The 20,702-nt window shown below is 42.1% G+C and overlaps 1 long non-coding RNA gene across 1 annotated transcript; it reads left to right on the top strand.

Annotated features, from left to right (window-relative positions):
- The first annotated feature begins 17,229 nt into the window (after window positions 1-17,229).
- Window positions 17,230-18,120, top strand: LOC131678117 (uncharacterized). The gene is made up of 3 exons (XR_009303607.1): window positions 17,230-17,333; window positions 17,413-17,637; window positions 17,932-18,120. It is a non-coding gene; the product is annotated as an uncharacterized LOC131678117 (long non-coding RNA).
- The last annotated feature ends 2,582 nt before the right edge of the window (window positions 18,121-20,702 follow it).

The following is a 20,702-nucleotide window of genomic DNA, read 5'->3' as shown; positions in this document are numbered from 1 at the left end:
TGTAAGTAAACACACCCACATTTTTAGTGCTAAAGTGATTTATCAGTGAGATTATTCAGAGTGAGAGGGGATATCAAACTCAAATTATTCTCCCGTAATTAATCCAAAGTGCACAAATCAAACGAGCATAGCATATCAGTGCGCGGGGGAAACAAAGAAAGTAACCCACGAACAAGTGCGAATCAATCAAATTAAACGCGCGCATCGGCTACGGCACCAGAAAGTGCAAACAAATAATTTTAATTACACTACCCGCGTGCAAAGCAAAGGAAACAAAACACGCCATGGCCGAGCCATCCGCGCAATTCCAAGTAATGGAAATCACACCCGAGCAGCTGATACAACATGTTGCTCAGCTGACTAGCACGCAATCAAGCTTAATCGCAACAATTAACGAGTTGCGAGAAAGAGCAAATAACCCATTCACAAAATTCCAAATTCCCGATCAAATCAAGATCATCCCACAATTTAACGGGAACCGGAAGGAAGCTCTAGCCTGGATAGAGGACACACAAGAGGCAATTGACCAGTTCGAGGAATACGAACTCGAACCCGAATACAAACATATCATTAGAGTCATAAAATCAAAAATAGTTGGCGAAGCAAGGGAAGTGCTCATAGCTTCTGGGAATCCATCGGAGTGGATCGAAATAAAAGAGATCTTACTTAATGCTTTCGGGGATAAGCGGGATATAACGTCCCATATCCAATAATTGTTCTACATAAGACAGGGTAAGAAAACTCTCCAGGAATACTTCCAAAAAGTCAAAGCCATTGACACGGCTATTAAAACAACTGCCGCGCAGATGGAGGACTATAAAAAATCCAACGAAGCTGTAAACAAACTTATAAGCTTGATGACCTTCACAAGGTACATCGATGGGCTGAACGGTGAAAATTTAGCAATGTACGTTAGGAGTTACCGACCAAAGTCCTTGGAGGAAGCTCACGACATACCAATTGCTCATTCAAACGCCTCTTTTCGGGAAAAAATGGAAAATCGGCAATCTTCTTCTAGCTCTTTCGGACCAAACCCAAAATTTTAAAACAAAAATGATAACACCAAAAACCAAAATTCCAACTCAGGACAACAAAAAACCAGTTCTGGCAAGTTCAAAAAGACCAATGACGAAGACGTTTCTATGAAAACTCACATTTCGAAAATGCAAATTAACAATAATGAAGGGAAAAGGAACAAATATCCGGAAGAATCAGACGAAGAACCAGAAGAAAACCCAACCGTTGAATGTAAATTTGAGTCCGACGAAGACGAGTATTTCGTAGGGGATGAGATAAATTTTCAAATAGCCGGATCCGAAAAGGCAAAGAGATAAACAACTTTATTCCTTACATAACCATTTCGACTACAAAAAAGAAAAAGGCCTCAAGGTAACCAACATCAACGGCACCTTCGAGATCAAACAGTCCGTATCGTTTGATCCGTTTTCAATAAAGAAAAAATTAAAATTTTATGTTTTTAAATTCCACCAGTTCTTTGACGGACTGATTGGGTATGAATCGCTGCGCGATCTGAACGCTCAACTAGACACCGGAAAAAATAAATTAAAAATTGGCAGGAAAACTATTGAATTGAAGAAACGATTTCCTGAAACACAGAAAATTAATCTCAATGAACAGAAAGTACAGTTGTTAGTTGCGCAACGTCGATCACCGCGCCGTGCACACCCCTGCTTCGAGACTAGGGTTGTGGTACCGGTAATACCGGTACCGAAAATCCCGGGAATACCGACCCATTTTTGGTACCGTAATACCGGTACAGAACAAAAGCCAGTACCGGTATTTGCGGTACTATACAATTTTTTTGACAAATATGTAAACTCTGCAGGGGGACCAGTTTCAAAATATTGGTCTGCAAGATAACGTTTAATTATATTAATTTGCCTTCTAGATAAATCGTTGAGATAACACCTTTGTGTGGGAATGAGGTGGGGCCATCATCATAATAATTCTAGAAGTTAAAGTTTTATTAGCGACATTCTGATTGGTTTCCATTATTCACTGGGTGGCGCGTAATAAGACTATGGTCTAAGTCATGTCTGTATTTGGTTTGATCTTAAACCTTTATCTATAATAGAACGAACAGCGATTTAGTAGCTAACAGTTTTAGACTTGGTGAACTGCTTCAAATGGGGCGATTTGTAATTATTGGTGATAGGAAAATTCAGCAAAACTCCATAGTTTACAGGAAAGCGAAGAGCCTGGATATGCGTTAGAGAATAGTAGGCAAACGACATAAAGGTCGAAACCAATTTTCAGAAAAGCAAGAGAGGAAATGCGATTAACCTGCTCGGATTTACTGCCATTCTCGCTTTGATTTACTGTTGTTAATAGGGTTTCATACATTTACCATCTGTTCAAGTCGATGAAAGTCGCACCACTTAGCAGTTATTGATTTTAAGGTGACCTAGATTTCGAAATAAAAGAAGGTGCCCTATACGAAAAATATCTTCTGTGAAATGAGTCTTGCCATTCCGAAGCAATTAAAAAAATTAAACATGTTTTTTGATCAGCAAAAATTAATCATCTGAGAATAAGATCATCAGTTTGAGCATTCAATTTCAGTTTGAAGCTTTTTTCGAATTTTTTAAAAAAATATTCAAGTACCGGTACTTTACCGGTACTACCGGTACTGAGGGCTTCAGTACCGTAGTACCGGTTCTCGCCAAAAAGGGTCGGTACTGCGAACCCTATTCGAGACGATCGCGAACGCCAGCCCTACCCAACGGTTGACAGGAGGATCGACTACCATAAGGTCAGCCCTACCCAACCACTGACAAGAGGATCGACTATCAAAAGGTCACACCGGTGTGACGAAACTTCATATATAAAAAATTCATTGCGCGAGGCGAATCGTTAAAATTTATTATTCTAACTTAACCCTAAAAATTTATTACTACATTCCGCTGTACAACTATCTCTACATTTACTCGGTAAGAATTAATTACGCTAAACTAAATACAGTCGAATTAAACATGAATTTGCCCTAAAATAGGACCTACGGTAAAGTTAAAAGGCTTTAGGAAAACGAAACCTAAATTTATTAATTAAAACATCAGGACAGGTACAATTGAAATATCTACTTAGCCTAACTTAAACTAATTTTAAAACATATTTACAAAGGTTTCTACGAATAAGCACTTTATTTCGCTGATTGAATTGTTGCGTGATAGCGAAGGGCTACTACAGTGAGTACAATAGTCCTTTATTCCAAGAACCCTAACCTACAATGTTTCTCTTCGTTGTAGAAATTTGTAATTCTTCAATAAAGTCTTCACAAACTCGGCAGTCTCGTTTCTATCACCAACAAATTTACAAATTTTGTATCGAAGGAGTGGCGAGCAGATAGTCACACTGCGTTTTGAAATGCGACGATCCATCAGTGCGGAAGGTAGTTCGACTCGTGCAAGCGGTACAACTAAGAACAACGTTAACAATCCGGTTCACCCGGAGACGCCTAGTCAGTTGGAGAATGACGCCCAGGCCGATTCTAGATCTCAGCTGGTGTCGTCAGTACCGAAAAAGGTAGTCCAATCCCAAAATGGGTCTCAGACGGCTGTTGAAGTTCTTGTACCATCCGGAACGATCGTCACCAAAAAGAAGTGTGTTGGGAAAGGAGCCATTCCTAAAGTGCAAATTAGAGCGCCGAACAAAACGAATATGAAGGCGGCCTATGTCAAGATAAAAAACAGCTATGTTAGGCGAAACCCCCCGCGCCGCGTTCGCAAGAGCCGAATTAATAGCTGCCGATTATGCGATGAGCCCGATAACCATAGAATGGTACAGTGTGACGTAAGCGATTTTTGCTACCATTTCTCGTGCGTCGAAGTGAGCCAGTCAGTTGAAGAAATAAACTGGTCGTGCCCTGGATGTGCAAGCGTGCTTAAAATCAAAACAAACACCGCAATCCCGGTACCGAAAGATGCCCTTGAGACGAAGGAGATCAGTGAGAATCATTCGAAGCAAAGTCTACCGCCTGACGTCACCGTTTCGGCAAAATCGACCGGGAAATCAAGTAAACGCAGCGATAGAAGGAAAATCGAGCTACAGCTGCAGAAGCTTGAGGAGGAGCGTAAATGTCAGTCGAAGTATCTGGAGCAGAAGTATAGTCTACTGAGAGATCTGGAGAGCGAGAACTCATCTCAGGTGAGCAATCCGGATTCTATACTAGATAATGCGACCAAAGTACAGCAGTGGATAGAAGATACGGAAAATTGCGGTGATGACTCAGGCCTTGTTGACGTAGACCCGGAGGACGAACATGTATCCCGCAAATCTCAGGTACCCCAAAGGCAGAAAGATCCTCTGCAAGAGCCGCGGCAAGAACACATTGATCATGTAGCACGACTAGTCAACGAGCTACTGACTATAGAGCGTAGAGCTCCGACTGCGGTTTCAGACCCTATGGGAAACTCCCGAAACCCTCAAGGTAACATGCACGTGGGCATTTCGGTTGCTGAACGTGGTCTGACGAACCCCAGAGCTTTAGAGCAACGGGTAACTATCTCCGAAGCTTGGGCACAGAGATCAGCAATGATTAAACCCCCTATAGCCCAAGACAGAACGTTCGAACGACCAGTTCCTTCGTCGAACCTCCGCGAAGAATCAATTCGAAATCAACCGCGAGCACAGAGATATCCAAACTGCCAAATTTCGTCCCCGGACAAGGATCTACTCCAGTACCTCAATCGCGGCAAAGAATCATACCCCCCGCAATTGGGATGGACAACGAGGACTTCACATATACGCTGAATCGAAGCCAGCTAGCCGCTAGGCAGGCCGTATCAAAAGACCTACCAGACTTCGGTGGGAATCCAGAAGACTGGCCGCTCTTCTTTTCGATTTTCAATTCTTCGACTCAGCTTTGCGGATTTTCGAACGAGGAAAACATGCTCAGGCTGCGGAAGTGCCTCAAAGGAAAGGCGTTGGAAGCAGTAAAGTGCCGCCTGCTACACCCATCGAACGTGCACGGAATAATGTCCACCCTGAAGATGCTATATGGACGACCGGAAACAATCATACAAGCAATCGTCTGGAAGATCCGCTCATTGCCATCGCCTGTCATTGAAAAGCTAGACACTGTGATCCATTTCGCGCTCAGCGTAGAGAATCTAGTTGCAACGGTAGAAGCCTGTGAGATAGGAGATTTCATGTACAATGCGTGCCTGAGGTACGAGTTGGTGGAAAGGTTGCCACCGACGTTAAAGCTGGACTGGGCAAGAAACTCCCGGAACAACCCTAACCCAAATCTCCAGGATTTCAGTATGTGGCTACGCTTCGTTGCTGAGGATGCCAGCACCGTTTCAATCCTGGCCGGCGGTGATAATCGACACACGACAGCAAAAAGAGATGGTTTTTTGAATCTTCATGCAGAAGAGGACTGTCAGTCACACCGAAAACTTTCGAACGCCCCAATGGTGAGCAGAACTTATACTCCAAAGGAGTCAGGCAAAGTATGCGTCGGATGCAAAGGAATCTGTTTAACGCTCGCACAGTGCAAACGATTCAAGGAGCTTAGCTATGATTCAAAGTGGGCAGTAGTGCGGGAGTGTAAAGTTTGTCGGAAGTGCTTACGAAAGCACAATGGCCCGTGCAAACAGAAAAGGGTGTGCGGTACCGACGGCTGCTCATACCTGCACCATCCTCTTCTACACGATGAAGGAAAGCACTCGTCGACATCATCCTCCACCCCGGCTAGAGCAGCTCCACAAACTCAAAGGAATCATGCTACCAGCACCAGTTGTAACGTTCACCAAGGGCAGTCCGAGATCCTGTTCAGAATCGTACCAGTTCTCCTTTATGGTCCATCAAAGATGGTACGAACCTATGCCTTTATAGACGACGGATCTGAACTCACGCTGATGGAGCAGAGTTTAGCTGACGAATTGGGAGTACAAGGACCCACAAAGTCTCTATGCCTGCGATGGACCGGTGGCGCTAACAGAACGGAAGATCTGTCTCAGAAAGTAAACTTCCAGATTTCAAGCGTCACAAACCCCTCCAAGAAGCTTTCGCTTCGCGAAGTACACACAGTCGGAAGTCTAGGGCTTCGGCCGCAGACGTTACTGATGCCGGAGATGCTAGCAAAGTACCGACATCTGGTGGGTTTGCCGGTGGAATCGTACCAGGAAGTCAGCCCCCGACTACTCATTGGGCTCGATCACGCCAGCTTGGGAAACGTGATGAACTACCGTGAAGGTAAGCCGAATGAACCCATAGCAGTCAAAACTCGGCTAGGGTGGATGATTTATGGATGCTGCTCCAGCGCGAGAAATGGCACCAGCCAAATCAATCATCACAGTCTTCAATTATGTCAATGCGAGATGACATCAGACGAGGTACTGCACGAAGCCATGAAACGGTACTTCTCGCTCGATAGTCTTGGAATTAGTAAACCAAACAAACTGCTACTATCCAACGACGATCAAAGAGCGAACGAGCAGCTGCAATCGTTGACCAGATATACGAAAGGTCGTTACGAGTCCGGCCTTCTATGGCGATACGATAACGTCAGACTCCCGGACAGCAGGGCAATGGCGCTACGGCGATGGGAATGCCTCGATCGGCGGATGCAGAGGGATGACAACCTAGCTCAGGAACTGACCTCAAAAATTAACGACTACCTAGGCAAAGGCTATATTAGGAAACTTACTGAAGAGGAACTAAAGACATCTCGTGAACGAGTTTGGTACCTTCCGATGTTTCCGGTAGTGAACCCTAACAAACCCGGCAAAATAAGACTCGTCTGGGACGCGGCCGCTACTTCATACGGAGTCTCATTGAATTCCGTACTTCTCAAGGGACCCGATCAGCTAACGTCTTTAATGTCCGTCCTGATTCAATTTCGTGAGTTCCGTGTGGCGGTTTCCGGGGACATCCGGGAAATGTATCATCAAGTCCGGATGAGACCTGCGGATCAGCACTATCAACGTTTTCTGTGGAAGGAGAAGGTAGCTGACAAAAATCCCAGCACGTATGTTATGCAGGTCATGTCGATCGGGGCGTGCTGCTCCCCCAATACAGCACAGTTTGTTAAAAACGCCCACGCAAGGAAATTCGAGCACGAAGACCCGGATGCCGTTCACGCTATCGTTCACCAGCACTACGTTGATGACATGCTGATCAGTGCAGAAACGGAGGAGAAAGCAGTACAACTAGCAGCGGGGGTAAAAAAGATACACGAATCCGGAGGCTTTGAGATGCGAAACTGGGTCTCAAATTCACCGGTAGTCGTTGCTGCTCTAGAAGGACAGGAAACTGCGGAAAAAAGCATGAGCATTGGAGAAGCAGACACAACCGAGAAAGTTCTTGGGATGTGGTGGGATACTACCGCAGATTGTTTTACGTACAAGCTCTCTACCAGACATGATCCCGACCTACTATCCGGAAAAAAGCGACCGACGAAACGTGAGGTCTTACGCACGTTGATGTAGACCTGTGCGCCGCCGCGCCACGCCTCCGCCGCCGGTAATTTTTAACGTACGCCGACGCCGAACGGTAGACCGGCGGCGCGCCGCCGATGAATTTTTCCCGCGCCAAAAATTCGCAAACTCTAAAATTGTTGACTCATAATTTTATCCACAAATCTAGGAACATAGGCTATGGACCGAATGTACGATGTTAACTGATTCATGATTTATCACATCTTGATCATTATTTGGTATTAGTGGTCGTCAATTGGATTACAAAATTAAAATAATCTTGATATTTTCTCGAAAACCATTACACGAAACTCGTTATATAATTCAAAGATCCATTCTTGCTTCGTCAACTGGTTATGATTGTGAGTATATAAGTTTCAATTAACCATTCGTGTGCGTGAAATGGTCCACAAATTAAAAAAAAGCTTCCACTTTCAAGATATATGTGCCTGAAATTTACGATTATGTGCCTGATCCTAATCTTTGCACGTAATTAATTTCACTGGAACGCAGTGTATTATTCATTGATTTTTTAACCGATTCTTAATTCCTAATATGCTACACACGATTCATCAGTCGAGCTCGTGAAACTGTTCATAATGTAATTCATGAAGTAATTAATTTTCCACATAATCTTATTATACTTACGTAAACAATTACAAGGAACTCAGACTATTATTCATGGATTATTCGCTCTGCTTTTTGGTTTTGAAGTTTCCATGTGAGCTATTGTGGACAATAGAGTGGGACATGGTTATATGAAAAAAATAAAATTTGGCTCCGAGTAACTTTTTGAGTCCCATTTAGCTCCCAGAAGAACTCTACAAATTTTCAGCTCGATCGGTGAAACTATATTTTTGCGCCCGCGGTTTAAAGTTTACATGGGATTTCGTATGGGGAAATTGTTTTCTGCAAATTAATTCTTCCAAGAGTTGCCCCTTACCTCCTAAAAATAAATAGATGTCTGATTTTTATAGAAAATTTGTCCAGGAAACAAAGTCTAGAAGACTTCAAAACGATTTGATGCTTGTGGAAAAAGTTATTAAACAAAAACCGATTGATGTTTTGAAGATTGATGAAAATTTCACTTTTCAAAGCATCACTGCTTCTGACAGTCTAATTATATACAAAAAGTTTCAACTTTCTTTTCTTATGTACAAAAGAAGCCTCAATTTATCCCTCCAAACCTTGCGAAGTGGCCAAATAGTGTAGATAAACGATTTAGACACATTAAGGGAGGATTAAAACAAAATTGCGTATAATTGGACAACCAACAGCAGTGGTGCTAGAAAAAATGAATATTTTATCAATCGTCAGAGCATCAATCAGTTTCTGCTTAATAACTTTTTTCTCAAGCGTCAGATCGTTTTGTGGTTTTGTTCTAGGACCCAAATGGTACCTAAAAAGTTGCTCGGAGCTGGAATCTAATTTTTGTCCCACCCTAGTGGACAACTGCTAGCAACCAATCTCATAGGCACGAGCATTAGATACAAAGACATTACTAGGACCTGTAACCCTGTTATTCCTTTGTTAAAATTCAGAGAAATGTTCGGAATTAAATGAAACTGCGCTGAGCAAAATACATTACCTAGCCACAATTCATGTCCGTGAAATAATTTTGAAAACTGTAAGACGCATGACTCTGTGTAAAAAATCCAACGGTAAGCTCAAGACTAAAATATCACGATAACACGACAAGAATTTACGAAAATCGTTGCACGTCGTTAAATTCTTGACTGTTTTAGTCAATAAAGTTAATACAAATCAATGTTTCATCGAGTTATGAATTAGAATCATAAAAATATTAAACATTTTCAGACACAACCACATACTACACATTTGAGTATAATGTCATCTTTTTTTTACGTAAACTAGTTTTATGAAAACACAAAAATTATTTTCAATACGAGGTTTATTTATAATTGATTGAATCGTGACCTATTTTAAAAAATTTTTCTCGAAGAATAGTTGAGAAAAGTGATCTTGACTTTTCGCGACGCTGGTGCACAGATGTGGCGATGCAGAGGGTAAGATTTCTAGTCTCATAAATTATTCATCGTGTGATCTAGCCCCACTCAAGAAAGATTTTCAGTGTCAGTTGCACCAGCCCGGTATCACAGACAAATAAGACGTAACACGAGATGAATTTTCATCACTCGTAGAAAAAACGGTCGATTTCAATTACAAATCGGTGGCGTTAGTGAAGAGATTTTGACACAGAGCTAAATGCGTTACTTAATTTCCGCACCCACCCGGAAACGTTACGGTCTTTTTAATCTCATGCAAACCAAAACAAACAATATGGGCCGGAAATGTGAAATTCATTCTTGTCGAAGTGCCCAAGGTGGGAGGTGTTCACAACCATTTCTTAAGTTACAACACGATGCCGATCGGTGAGTAAGCACATAACAGGATGTTAGTAATATAATTGATTCGGTGTATCGAATGTATGCAATGGATTAGAATTTTTTGGTCTCCGGAAGTGCTGGAGAAATCAGCGGAGTGCAGGTGCTACGAAAACTAGAGATACGCTCAGACCATTTTCAATCAGACTTGTTTAGTGATCAGTTTCAACCTAACAGGAGCTAACACGTCAAGTCGTGGAATGATTATGATTGATAGTAACTGTATATTTAGGTTTCGTCAGGGTGTAGATCTGTATGATTCCAGCACATCGAGCATACTTTGCACTCAAGATAGAAGCAGATCGTACGTTGTAAGAAAATGTAGTGCCAGGGAATCGTATTACTTATCATCGTGGCGATTTTGTACTTACAAGAAGTAAAAGTAAACACCAGCCTGGAAAATGAAGTAATGTGTCTACCTTGAAAGGTGTCCTTACACGATCATTAAAAGTGACATTTCTGCGCAGTAATGCCAATAGTAACGCCTCGTGTTGGGGTACCTGATATCTGCGGGATTCTAAAAGAGCGACGGTATACAATCCAGGGACAACTTGACAGATAGTGCTTGTTTCGTATATGCACCACCGATTTGATGGTGGCGCTAGTATGCCTTCTCTGTATGAGTACCACGAACAACGAAACGAAAAAGTTTCAAGAGAAAAGCGTGTTTCGTTACGTGTGTTATGAACGCCGTCAATGCGGCTAGAACAACATTTAGAAAAAGCTTATTCCAAAATATGAATTAAGAAAACTATTATTAGAGAATAAATTTATCCCTAACTGAAAACCGTCAGCAAAGTTACATAAATCTTATTATATATTTAGCTGGAAGTCGTTGTTTTTAACAACCGGCTCTCTTCCTTCCTAAACATGTTTTGGTTTTCTTGTTGTGTTGATTGATTTTTTTCCACAGATATGGAAATTAATAAATGGGATGCGCCTTTTTCAAATTTTGCTCCATTCGAGCCGCCATGACATCACCAAATCACCCCAAAACTTGCTTATGAATTCAATATATGGGAGCTGTCAATTGTCCCCGGGCTTACGGTAAAGATTACTAAATAGAAACAAAAAACAATGAAACGACAACAACAATTAATTTCCTCAAACAAAACAAAAACTGTTTTACCGTTGCTTAATTTCCCAGATATAGAACAAGAAATAATTATTATGGGTCATTGAAATACAGTCGTTACTCTGCATTCTTCAAATTTGTCCATTGCAATCATTATTTCATGACTTCGCATGAGTATGCGACATCGACAATTTTTCTATTTCGTTCTTCAAATTTTACAACTGTAAAAATAGTTCCACCTTTCATTTATTATCTTGCATTTGGCAAGCAGGGTGGGCACTATTGCAGCTTCAGTTGAAAAAAATGATATGGTTGCGAGAATTACATTTTGTGCAATGTGTTCAATAGATGTCGCTAGTACATCGTGGGCGATGATTTTTTTTAGATTTTCTTTAAGCTGTAACGTTTGTTTGTATGTGCTGTGAAGTCTGTTATAATAGAAACCGAAATTTTGGGAAAGGAATTGTACTGTCAAGAATTTCTTTTAGTTACATAAGTGTCAATATTCGTCATGCCGACACACGCCGGCGCGCCGCCGCCGATAGAGTCCAACGGCGCACAATGGCTGGAGGCTGGCCAAAACCTCAAAAATTTATTTTTGGAATATTGATATTTTATATTTTTCCTAAATTTCTCATGTATTGAATGATGTATATTCAAAATTTTATGATCATTGGATAAGAGCACGATTTTTAACATGAGTTTAAACGTAGCAAAGTCCAGACTTTTTAATGATTTTCATTTCTGAAATCACTATTGTTCTGTTCACTTCAGAGGGCATGTTGCTCTTTTGATTTTGGTCTGATTTTAGCACAATTAGTTTCATTGTATAGAGGAACGAAAGAACTAGGTTAGTAAATAAAATACATTTGGTAAATTTGCTTGGAACTATGACTTTTTAGTTTAAATATGTTTGAGGTGGTCAGATCAAAAATACTTTTTTCACTAATGTATTCTGTACAAATTTCGGAATCATTTCGGAACGGTCACATAGTATACATTCTATGGGAAATAACCTCTATTTTTCGAATATCATGGTCTCGTTCTGCGCCTAGGTGCGCAAAAAGTTTTAAGGAGATTTTGAAGCTTTGTTGCTGATATGGAGGCGCATGGTGCTTTGTTTAAAATAGTTAGATAATCTTCAGTAAACCAACACGTTATACATTGGATTTAAAGTAGTGTTCTTCATTTTTTATGATATTGCTGACATTGGTAAACAGTAACGGAAAATCTATCATGAAAACGGGATCATAGTTATTAGAAAGGTTCAATGATACTGTATGGAAAAATGCATTTAATATTTGACAACTTTTGACATCAAAAATGAGCTCAGCACCTCAATATTAGCTTAAATTGTGATTTTCAGCCAAATTAAGTAACATTTGAGGTTTTGTCCGACTTTTGTTTGAAGACCCGCCACTGTGCGGCGTGACGCCGCCAACGCCGCCGCCGCCGGCCAAAAATGTCGCTTACGCCGCCGCCGATTAAAAATGCATCGGCGCACACCTCTACGTTGATGATGGTCTTTGACCCGCTCGGCCTGATCAGCCACTACATGATGTTCCTACGTATCCTTTTACAAGAAATCTGGAGAGCATCCATCGACTGGGATGAGCAAATCCACGACTCTCATTTTCAAAAATGGCTCAAATGGTTACAGATCCTACCTCGAGTGGTCGATATTAAAATACCCCGATGCTTCCGGACTACTACATCAGTAAAAAAAAGTAACCTCGTTGAAATTCATACATTTGTAGACGCGAGTGAGAATGGATTTGCAGCAGTTATCTACCTACGCTTCCAAGAAGGGAACACAGTTGAATGCGCACTAGTTGGGGCAAAAACCAGGGTTGCACCACTAAAATTTCTATCAATACCCCGGTCCGAACTACAAGCAGCCGTTATTGGAGTAAGACTGGCGGATACAATTATGGGGTCTCTCTCTATAAAGGTCCAGCAACGCTACTTCTGGACAGACTCCAGAGATGTCATGTGCTGGTTCTATTCGGAACGCGAATTAGTGAAATCCTTGAAACGACCAATCTACCAGAATGGCGATGGGTTCCGACGAAACTAAACGTAGCAGATGATGGAACTAAGTGGAAAAGCACTCCGGACCTAAGCAACTCTAGTCGATGGTTTCGCGGACTCGATTTTCTATGGAAATCAAAAGAAGAGTGGCCACCCAGATTGCCAACGTTTGGAGCTACCGACACAGAGTTACGTCCACACCTGCAACTTCACATTAAGGTTCCCGAACCGATTATCGATGTAGACAGATTTAGCCAATGGAGCGCTCTTATGAAAACCACAGCATACGTATTCAGAGCGATTAGTAACTTCCAGCGTCCTATTCACAATATTCCCAAATCCACTGGACCGCTCACACACGACGAGTTAGTCCAGGCCGAGTGCTATTTATACCAGATCGCCCAGAGAAGCGTTTACAGCGAGGAGATTGCAATTTTGTCCGCAAACCAACCAGAGCATTTGAAAAACAAAATATGCAAAAGCAATCCGCTTTTTGGTCTTCATCCGTTCATAGATGAGAAGGGGGTCCTAAGGAATCGCGGGCAAACGAACGCTTGTAAGTTTATTGATAGTAGTGTAGCTAATCCAATCATCCTACCCCGAAAACATAGCGTAACCAAACTTCTGGTGATGGACGCTCATCAAAGGTTTCTACATCAAAATCACGAGACCATAATAAATGAGGTGAAACAACGCTACTACATTCCCCGTTTGAAGATCCTCTACAAATCAGTACGCAACAGCTGCCAGTTCTGCAAAAATGAACGCGCTCGTCCGCGGGCACCGATGATGAGCGACCTACCAGCCTCACGCCTAGCAGCCTACAGCCGCCCTTTCAGCCACATCGGGGTGGATTACTTCGGTCCAATGACAGTACGCATTGGTCGTCGAACGGAGAAACGCTGGGGTGTCCTCGTAACCTGCCTCACAGTACGTGCCATCCATTTAGAAGTTGCACATTCTCTCACAGCTGACTCATGCATTATGGCTCTACGCAACGTAATCGCCCGGAGAGGAGCACCAATCACCATATATAGCGACCGTGGTACAAACTTTGTCGGAGCTAACAAGGAACTAAAAGCAGCACTCGCCGAGCTGAACCACGAGAAGATTGTAGCAGAGTTTACCACGCCACACACGAAGTGGAGTTTCATCCCTCCCCTGTCTCCTCATATGGGAGGAGCATGGGAAAGGCTAATTCGCACAGTCAAACAAAATCTGAGTAAGCTGCTTCCAAATCGTTTGCCAACCGATGAAAGTCTAAGGAGCACACTCATAGACGTAGAATGCATCGTGAACTCACGACCTCTGACCGATATTCCACTTGATGATGATCAATCTCCCGTATTAACACCGAACCACTTCATCTTTGGATCGTCTAATGGACTGCCTCCATGGACTTGTTTCGACGACAACCCTGAATTTTTGAAACAGAACTGGCGACTAGCGCAAACCATGGCAAACCAGTTCTGGCGTCAGTGGCTCCGTGACTACCTTCCTTCTCTGACCCGCAGAACAAAGTGGTTCACGAAAGTGAAGCCAATCGAGATCAACGACATTGTAGTCATCGTCGACGAAAGGCTTCCTCGCAATTGCTGGCCCAAAGGACGGGTGATTGCTACCAAGGTTTCACCAGATGGGCGAGTCAGGTGGGCCACACTGCAAACGTCTAACGGAATATATGAGCGACCAACAGTTAAGCTTGCGGTACTCGACGTTGACGTAGGAAGGAATGCATCTCATGCGGATCTTCGCTGCATTGAAGGGGGAGTGTTAGTTGCGCAACGTCGATCACCGCGCCGTGCACACCCCTGCTTCGAGACGATCGCGAACGCCAGCCCTACCCAACGGTTGACAGGAGGATCGACTACCATAAGGTCAGCCCTACCCAACCACTGACAAGAGGATCGACTATCAAAAGGTCACACCGGTGTGACGAAACTTCATATATAAAAAATTCATTGCGCGAGGCGAATCGTTAAAATTTATTATTCTAACTTAAACCTAAAAATTTATTACTACATTCCGCTGTACAACTATCTCTATATTTACTCGGTAAGAATTAATTACGCTAAACTAAATGCAGTCGAATTAAACATGAATTTGCCCTAAAATAGGACCTACGGTAAAGTTAAAAGGCTTTAGGAAAACGTAACCTAAATTTATTAATTAAAACATCAGGACAGGTACAATTGAAATATCTACTTAGCCTAACTTAAACGAATTTTAAAACATATTTACAAAGGTTTCTACGAATAAGCACTTTATTTCGCTGATTGAATTGTTGCGTGATAGCGAAGGGCTACTACAGTGAGTACAATAGTCCTTTATTCCAAGAACCCTAACCTACAATGTTTCTCTTCGTTGTAGAAATTTGTAATTCTTCAATAAAGTCTTCACAAACTCGGCAGTCTCGTTTCTATCACCAACAACAGTTCATCAAGATTAAAACAGTGAACGAAGGAGATTTTATTATAGGGGAAGAGAGAAACATGGGAGACTTTTCCATCCTGCCTGGTATCTATAACAGTAAAAATAGCTCCGCTTTCGTAGCTGTGGAAAATCACAGTAAATCTAATCTGGAAATCAACGTCAATGAAACCAGTTTTGAAAATGATGAATTCCTAGAAACTCAAGGACCAAAATTTTGCGCGAAAAACAAATTCAAAATACAAGACGATTCTCTAAACAAATTGGAAAAGGAAGCTTTAGAAAAAATAATCTCCGATAATTCCGAAACCTTATATTTCGAAGAGGAGAAATTGTCATTCACTCATCGGATTAAACATAAAATCAGAACGGTAGATAATATCCCCATTCACACAAAATCATATCGCTACCCGCAAATATTGGAAAGCGAGGTGCAAAAACAAATACAAATCATTAGAGAATCCATATCGCCTTATACGTCACCCGTATGGGTAGTACACAAAAAGGTCGACGCATCTGGAGTAAAAAAGTTTCGATTGGTCATCGACTATCGCAAACTTAATGAGAAAACCATTTCCGACAGATATCCAATACCGGATATCACGGAAATATTAGACAAACTCGGTAGAGCAACCTATTTCTCTACCATCGACTTGGTCTCCGTATTTCACCAAATCCAACTAGATAAAAATGATTTTGAGAAAACGGCTTTCTCTGCGAGTTCTGGAAAGTACGAATTCACTAGAATGCCGTTTGGCCTTAAGAACGCCCCTGCGACATTTCAAAGGGTTATGGACGCCGTTCTTCGGGAATTTATTGGAATATGTTGTCTGGTATACATGGACGACATAATAATCTTTTCCAGCTCATTCGAAGAACATGTTAAAGATATTAAGAGAGTACTTCAAAAGCTGAAAGAAGCGTGCCTAAAAATACAGTTGGATAAATGTTATTTTTTTAGACGGGAAGTTCAATTCTTAGGACACACCGTTACCGAAAATGGAGTCAAACCAAATAGCGACAAAATCGAAGTGATTAAAAATTGGCCTATCCCGAAGAATGAAAAAGAGCTCAAACAGTTTCTGGGAACTATCGGCTACTACCGCCGCTTTATTAAAGACTTTGCTAAAATGGTAAAACCTCTTACACAACTACTGCGAAGTGATACCGACTTCACATTCACCCCAGAAATAATTCAATGTTTCGAAAAATGCAAATCCCTTCTAACCATGGACCCCATTTTGGCCTACCCTGACTTCGAAAAAGAATTCATCCTTACAACAGATGCGAGCGACTTCGCGATCGGAGCAGTCCTATCACAGGGACAAATTGGCAAAGACCGCCCTATCGCCTACGCATCTAGGACACTTAGTAAAGCCGAAGAAAATTACTGTACCACGGAAAAAGAACTCTTAGCCATCATATGGGCAGTGAAACATTTCCGCCCCTATCTCTACGGGAGACGTTTTAAACTAATCACAGATCACCAGCCTCTCATTTATTCCATGACCTGCGCGAACCCCAAAATTATACGGTGAAAATTAGACTTAAGCGAATTTGATTTCGAAATCATTTATAAACCGGGCAGAGAGAACGTCGTTGCAGATGCTCTCTCCAGACTTAAACCAACGACACGACCTGACACTTCATGAAAAATTCCGAAAAAAAAAGTGTTCACGAAATTAATCGCCAGTTACCAGTACATTGAGCGACCCCTCGGTAATGATAAAATATGAATTTCTCGCGCAACACTGTTTCAAATTTCTTAATGTTTATTTGCATACCCTAGCAACCAACATCCGTAACAGCTAGGAAAGAAAATATTCTGTTTTGTTTGCTGCAAGAATCAAACGCGAACTCGGACAACGAAACGGACAACAACGATTGAAACGATGGCAAGCGCTGCCGATAACTGGGTCAAAAAGACGACGGATCAAGAAATTTCTGCACTCGGTAAGTGTTGTTTTGTTATAACCTATTTTTGAAGCGATCATTGGGATGGGATTTGAATTTTTCTTTTTAATACAAATAGGTTAGCGAACTGAGTACATATCACCAAGGATAAGGATTCAGAGCCGGTGGCTGGCAGTCCAGAGAAAGAGAATGCGGAAAAACCTAGTCCACCGGCAGTAGAACCAAAGCTGCACCTGATGTTTGGAGTTCGGTAGCTACTGACTCTAGCAGCTCCTGAAGAAAAACAAGCTGCAAGAGAAAATGGAGAAACAGCTTCCTCCGCGGAAGATGCAGAGGCATTCAAGTAAGTCGAAATCTGCAGAAAATTTTTAACATAAGGAACATTGAGAGCCTCTCTTTGTTTACTTTCTCTTTCGATTATTATGACGTCACTATAACACTGCACTAATTTTCCAGTACATAGCCGATGGTTTTTACTAAAATATTAGGCAAAGAGTTGAGTACTAAATATTGAAACGACCGAGTAATAAACAGAAGAGAAAGACCCCAAAGAGAATCTCATTGTTGCTTACGTCCTATTCTAAATTTTCTTCCGAAATACTCTGAATCAGCTTCAAAATTATCCCTAATCTTTTAGCCCGGCGGATGCAAGTTTGCTAATGAAAGATGTTCGCTAAGGTCTAGTAGAATCAAAGCTGGATCTGGAGGTGCAGCGGAAGGATTCTTCTTCGCCGATTGGTTGGTTAAAACTTTCGAAGCTTTGCACATGAAGCAGGAATTACTACAGAGAGTCTATGCGATGGGTTTCAACGCCCCTTCCAAGATTCAGGAGATGGGTCTACCTACTCTGTTGGCCGGTCCGCCACGGAATATAATCGCCCAGAGTCAGTCGGGAATAGGAAAAACCGCAGCCTTCGGGCTGGCAAAGCTCAGTTGAGTCCATCAGTTAAAAAACTATCTGCAGGTGATTTGCCTTTCCCCACGTATGAGCTGGCAATTCAGAAGGGGGAAGTAGCTGCCAAAATGGCAAAGTTTTGTCCGGAAATCAAACTTCCTTACGCCGTTCGCGTTGAGGAGACCGTCAAAGGGGCGAAGCTGACTAATCATATCATCGGAACACCCGGCAAGCTAATGGACTGGGGTATAAAGTTCAGGACGTACGACCTAGTTTTCCCTTTTTGTACTGGACGAGGCGGGTGTTATGGTCGGTGTTCTTCTTGGCCACGTACGAGCGCGAGATGATGGAGTTTGCCGAGTACATCGTACCCAATCCGATTCGGCAGGCGCGGGAGCGAGAATCACTCGATAACATCAAACAGTACTACGTCAAGTTCCGCAACCAGGACGAGAAATTGTGTTAATCCCGTCGGACAAGCGATCATTTTCTATCATATGATGTATAGGACAGTTGTAAACTTCAAGTAAACTTATTTTCAGAACTGTTAATCGATCGAAACAGGTACGCAAAACGGCCGGTTGGTTGACCGGCAGGATGTCCCAGGATGGTCACTCGGTAGCGGTACTGTCCGGTGATCTAACGGTGGAGCAAAGGTTGGACGCTCTGGATCGATTCCGAACCGGACTAGAGAAGGTACAGATTATAACGAACGTTTTGTCCAGGGGTAAGTTCCACCACTTGATTCTGGCTACAGCACCAGGTTACGGAGAGATTCTTTCGTCTTAGGTATCGACGTCGAACAGTAGGGACGAGCCGATTGCGAAACGTATCTAGTAAGTATGACTCATTCTTGTGATCCTATAGATTGTATTTCTTCCCACTTCTTTAACAGAACGGAATCACCATCAACCTAGTGGACAGTGATCGAAGCATGATGATTTGCAGATCCGTAAGACATTCTGTAGCATTTGAAGTAGTTTATACTGGTTGCTAAAATACCTAGCAAAACCACAGCAGCTCGCAGTTTCTCACAATGCGATTATTTTACAATAGTGTCGGTGTTGTTTGTTTGTTGATGCACAATAATAGTCATTAAATAGAAAGATTATTGAGTTATGTATAACTGGTTTTATTTATCCGAAAAGCTTTAAAATAATAAGTTCATACAGCGAATCGTTGAAGTTTAAATTTCTCTGAAATTCATTGGTGACTGACACCGGTTTATTTTTCGGCTGCTATATGTGCGATTTGTTTAGTTGTTTTCAGTTAGGAAGCAAAGCAATATGTGGGGGCAGGAAAATCCTGGTTCTGACTATCAACCGCACACTGAAGATAAACCATTCTTGTGCGTCGTCTATGGTATGACTTTTATTTCTTATACTGCACTTGTCTGTATTTTTTGCAGTCTTCGCGGTGGACACTTTAAAATTTCACAAGGGCAGGAAAACTGTTGTCCGTTGATGATAAAAACGAGTGCCACTGAATCGGTGTTTGCTGCCTTAAGTACCTTGATTCTTAAAACGGGAAGTATTCGGAGAGTAATCAAGTGATAATGGGCCCTATTCTCACATTTTTTCTTCTAGTCACTAGGTGACGTGACTGTGAGAATAGGGGCTAATGTCGTGTTAAGTGACTCAATAGTGGCTCTTTTTAAGGAAGTTCAGGACAAAAATATAGGTTTTTTTTCCATAAGTGCGCGGTAATATCAGACAGTTTCCCTGGCATCCAAAAGTAGAGCAAGGAAACAACGCAATTAGTATCAGATATAAAGACCTTCTTGACTACAAACTTTGAAATAACAATAATCCAGTGCAAGCAATTACAAAGCATAATCAAAACCTGAAGCCATCCGTTTTCGCCTGAAGAACCTTTAGGCGAAGGTTTTTTTTTCTTGTCAGAAAAGCGGAAAAGTCCCTCCGATCCACATCGTGCACGTGTCGATCATCCTCATCAGCCGCCGTTGGTCGGTATCACGGACCTCGCCGATTCGAGTAACGCTCCTGCCGCCATAGTACGCCGTCGAACTCCGGAACCCGTTGAAGAGCGAAAAAAACGGTGTGGGACGCTCCTTGGTGACGACCAAGTCGAAGCATAGAATCCCGGGCTCGAATTGCAGTACCTGAATAGTACTTGGACCGACTAGCAACATAAACGGCGGAAACAAACAGGTCAAATCCAACTAGAAATAAGTGAAAGGGTTAAATTATGTCTAGCCAAAAGAAAATAAACCGTCCTGTAGATATCAATAGTCCTCGTTTCGCAATTCGGGCAATCATTGGGTAGAGGGTTAAGGTTTTGCGGAAATAGTTAAATACTGGGGATTTTGTGATTGGTGACCGTCCCTGCCGCTTCACGCGATTGGTTCGCTGGGACTATCTTAACTGTTACAATATCGTTTGCGGATGGATTTTTTCCAAAAAATCCTCTTCAGTGACTTACGTGTAGGATTAATAACGCAACAAAATATGTCGGCTGTTCTGTGTACTCATTGGTAGTGTTTGGAAGAATCT

Source organism: Topomyia yanbarensis, chromosome 1, assembly GCF_030247195.1.
Source record: "Topomyia yanbarensis strain Yona2022 chromosome 1, ASM3024719v1, whole genome shotgun sequence".
Lineage (NCBI taxonomy): Eukaryota > Metazoa > Arthropoda > Insecta > Diptera > Culicidae > Topomyia > Topomyia yanbarensis.
This window is presented reverse-complemented; position numbering and strand designations above follow the sequence as displayed.